This window comes from Myotis brandtii, unplaced genomic scaffold (genome assembly GCF_000412655.1).
Source record: "Myotis brandtii unplaced genomic scaffold, ASM41265v1 scaffold209, whole genome shotgun sequence".
In the NCBI taxonomy this organism is placed as follows: Eukaryota; Metazoa; Chordata; class Mammalia; order Chiroptera; family Vespertilionidae; genus Myotis; species Myotis brandtii.
This window is the reverse complement of record NW_005357806.1, coordinates 1,145,011-1,149,325: the sequence shown is the minus strand read 5'-3', so window position 1 is coordinate 1,149,325 and position 4,315 is coordinate 1,145,011. Positions and strand designations below refer to the sequence as shown.

General features: G+C 42.8%; 1 long non-coding RNA gene across 1 annotated transcript in view; it reads right to left on the bottom strand.

Annotated features, from left to right (window-relative positions):
* Positions 1-3,985: 3,985 nt before the first annotated feature.
* Positions 3,986-4,315, bottom strand: part of LOC106725995 — a 9,320-nt gene continuing 8,990 nt past the window's right edge. Inside the window, exon 3 of the long non-coding RNA XR_001362010.1 lies at positions 3,986-4,043. This is a non-coding gene — a long non-coding RNA (uncharacterized LOC106725995). The remainder of the gene's footprint in view (positions 4,044-4,315) is intronic.

The following is a 4,315-nucleotide window of genomic DNA, read 5'->3' as shown; positions in this document are numbered from 1 at the left end:
TATTTCTTGTATAGCATTTTCATTTGTGCGTCAAAGGTCACAGCAAAACAGTGGTGACGATTTTGAATGTTTTTACCAACCTCTGGTAAAATAAGTTAAATATTTGTTTTTATTTTTTCTTGTCAAGTAGCTGATAAAAAAAACTTCTACTGTAAAAATACTTGTCAGTGATGCATGGCTTCCTGTTTGCTGGTTCATGCCCTATTAGGATTATTTTCTAAACCAGCAGTTTCTCTGTAAGAGTCCTCTAATGCCTCTAGTCCACTGTGTAAAGGTAGGTTTAGTTGAAACTAGGTAATATTATCTGCATTTAACCAACCACCCATGACCTGCAATATGTTACTTCACTCTGAAGGGGTCCAGAGAGGAACTCTGCCAGTGTGTGAAGCTTCTACTCTTCTCTGAGAAGGCAACATGTGGCAGATTCAGAGTAAAGAACCCAGTGCAAACTGGCAGTATGATAAATATCAGTAAAGTTTAAATTCTTGCTTGCATTTTTCAATAAAAATAAAATGAAGTGGGAATCATGGTATTTTCTTCCTGCATCCCAGCGGCTTTTCTTGCACACTCCGAGGGTACACATAGCCTACAGGAGTCTGAAAAAGGATGTAGTTTCTTTTCCAGTCTGAGGTTTGGCAGTCACTACATAGGTACCACCACTTGGGGGCAGCGGTGTCCCACAACAGTGGGATCCATGTTTCAGAGATGGAATAAACCATTTCTAAAAAGAGTAACTGTAACTAGTTGGGGAGGACAGCATGCGCCCCGCTGTACACAGATCCTTCTTCCTCTTGCCCACTTGACGGTGCTGATCTGCACCGGAGCCCTGCGCTTCTGGAGAGCAGCGATGATAAAGAACACCTCCCCAACCTTTTGTTTCCAGAAATCCCCCATTCTTTGTACTGTAGGAAGTGGCTTACTCAAAGAAATACCCTTCCCTATAAGCCTTAGAACTCACTGTCCACTCTCTCATGACACCCATAATTCTCAGGGTTGACACCTCTGTTTACTTGTGACAAATCTGCTGATAAGATCACAGAACCTCCAACTTCCCATTCTTTGTTATAATTGATTATTGAAGGTTAGACCGATTTGTTCCCCTGAACTCGATAACAGAGAAAAACACTTCCTGTTCAGCCACCTGACTGAGATTTCTGATTACAGAACAAAGCAACTATGAATCACCCCACCTATAGCCTATTTAGCCTTCTCTCTGTAAGTCTATGACAAAACGAACCTTCTGAGGCACTCTGGATGCTCTCCTTATCACAATAGCCTCAATATAGTTCATCGCTTTACTTGTCTAGTTTTGTCTTTGATACATGTCTTGATTCCCCCTCAAAGAAGCTTCAGCAAACCTCAGCATGCCGTCCTGGCAGACAGATTACTACATACCTGCACAATTATCTGCCAGGCAAACCTTGTCCAGAAAGAAATAAAATTTCATGTTCAATAGCCAAACTTAATATAATATTTGCAGCCACCATTTACATTATATAAAATCTTTCTTGCCCTAACCGGTTTGGCTTAGTGGATAGAGCGTCGGCCTGTGGACTCAAGGGTCCCAGGTTTGATTCCAGTCAAGGGCATGTACCTTGGTTGCGGGCACATGCCCAGTAGGGAGTGTGCAGGAGGCAGCTGATTGATGTTTCTCTCTCATCGATGTTTCTAACTCTCTATCCCTCTCCCTTCCTCTCTGTAAAAAATCAATAAAATATATATATTTTTAAAAATCTTTCTTTACATCTTCAACATAATACAATATTTTTAACAAAAGGATATGCAGGAAAAGTCTTTCATTTCAAATACTATTGATATTTCTTCAGAGTCAGTTGTGGGTTGCACTGTGCTCCACCCCACTCACCCCCCACCAAAAAGGAGACATTGTGTAAATTAAGATGAGGTTGAAGCGGAATTTCTTGGACTGGAACACGTGGTGTTCCCCTGGGCAGACTAGTTCCCGGGTTCTTTGTCCGTGGGAATTGAAGAATGAATCCATGGATGGAAGATGGTGTAGTAAAGGCGGAAATTTACTGAAAAACAAGTACAGGCAGTACTCGGGTTACGCTGGACTTGACGTATGTCGTTTCGTGGTTACGTCGCCATCTCCCATTTATTTATATATATCTATATATAAAAAGTTGTCATTCGATATATGTACATATGTGCTTTATGTTTTTTATTATTTATTTACCACAAGTAAAAGGTCAGAAATTGTATCTTTCTTTTAAATTTTTTTTACTGTTTCACTTCATTACTGCTGTGTATGTGCTCCATGTGAGTGACGTAGGTGCTTATGTAGGTGGGTTTGTTAAGTTGTGCCATAGGAACAGATCTCCGACATAACCCGAGAACCTACTGTACAGACTCCCACGTGGGGAGGGGAAAGAGTCTCACAGAACAGACTCCCACGTGGTGAGGGGGAAGAGTCCCACTGAGTCCCTGTTTCCATGGTTTATAAAGGTGGTAGATCTTGGTGCCTTGATATCCCCTCTGATTGGTCACTATTCCCTTAGACTGGTTACTATAGTAACTTCTAAGCTCAAAGGCCTAACCTCACATGGGACATGTGAGGTTCTCCCCGCCCCCCTTCTTCCTTATTGTTTTACTATTCCCTTTGGGGTTTCTTCTCCTTCTGGATGAAGGGCTTCCTTCTCTTTATTTTGTAAATATAGACCTTTTGCTGTTTCCAGCTCCCTCGGTCTATGGAGGTATATCTGTTGCAGCTTTTCAGCTTCCCTATTCTATGGAAACATACCTTTTGCTGCTCTGCAGCCCTGTGCTTCTTCCATGGTCCCCTTAATTTCTAAAATTTCCTAAACCTGTCTTTTTCACCACCAAAAATTCCTGTTTCAAGGTCATACTCAAGTATTATGGTCCCTTGTTCCAATATGACTGGTATCCTTATAAGAAGAAAAGAAGAGCCCAGCCGGCATGGCTCAGTGGTTGAACGTCAAGGTTCTATGAACCAGGAGGTCATGGTGTGATTCCCAGTCAGGGCACATGCCCAGGTTGCAGGCTCACTCCCCAGTGTGGGGCATGCAGGAGGCAGCTGATCAATGATTCTCTCTCATCGTTGATGTTTCTATCTCTCTCCCTCTCCCTTCCTCTCTGAAATCAATAAACAATATATTTTTTTTAAAAAAAAAAGCTGGGTGTCACAGGAATGCCCTAGGAAGGGGGCCAGAATGCCCAAAACCACAAGTGTGGATACTCAGGTAAGGACTTCACCTGGACATAGATATGAGTGGGACCTCCACCCTCATTGGGCAATAACTGATAGCTCCGACCACCCAGCGCGGGTGCTTGCTGTACCACAGCTCACATCAGAACCCTGTTGGACTTCCACTCCAGCAGACACGAGCTGCCACTGCAGCCACCTGGCTTCAGATGGACGCCCGCCTCTCCGGAGACCTGAGGCTGCTGCCAGTGGCCAGGCAGTGTACTGAACATTTTCTCCGCTCACTTCCATCACCTAAGCTCCCCCTCTCTGTATGTAATGTGCATGTGACTCTACTGGCTTCCTGGGGAGGCCTCCCCTAATACACCTGGCATTGTGGAAAGACACACACGTGTGCGAGTGACTCCTTTTGGGAGTGCTCCCTTGCTCAGACACATGTCAAAGAGATGATTCCCAGGTTCTTGAGCAAGACCTTCCTGGGTTGTAAAACTCACAAGAGGCATTTAAGAATATTTACATCTCAAAGAGGCAGAAAAAGAATGTGTAATTATCTTTCCTAAAGCAAATACTCTAAAAGAAGGGAACTCAGGGGCCTAAAGTCGGAGAGAAGCCTGTCTAAGGTTAGCCAAGCTGAGAACAGTAAAGCCATCTTGCTCAGTGGCCTTCGATTGGGTGAAAGCTGTTGTTTTTATTGACCCTATTAATTATTTGGTGATAAAGAAACAATCTATTAAGCATTTTACACCTAACAAGATAGTTTGGATTTTAAAAATTATATATATACAATGTATTACCACACTTTACTTACCTGTTTAAAAAATTAGTTGAGGGCTTGGGGTTGACAAAGTATAATTTTTTCTATCTGAAATAAAATGAGAAACAGACTCTAGTTTATCCTTTTCATGCAAAACAACTGGGTGTTTTTTTTTTCAATAACAGATTATTGTGTACAACAGGAGATACCTGCATTTCTAACCTTGTTTGTTTATTTGTTTATTTATTTTTAGAAACTCTTGATGCACAAAAATTTGTGCACTCGGGGGGTCCCTCAGCCCGGCCTATGCCCTCTTGCAGTCTGGGACCCCTCGGAGGATGTCCACCTGCTAGCTTAGGCCCGCTCCCTGGGGGATCAGG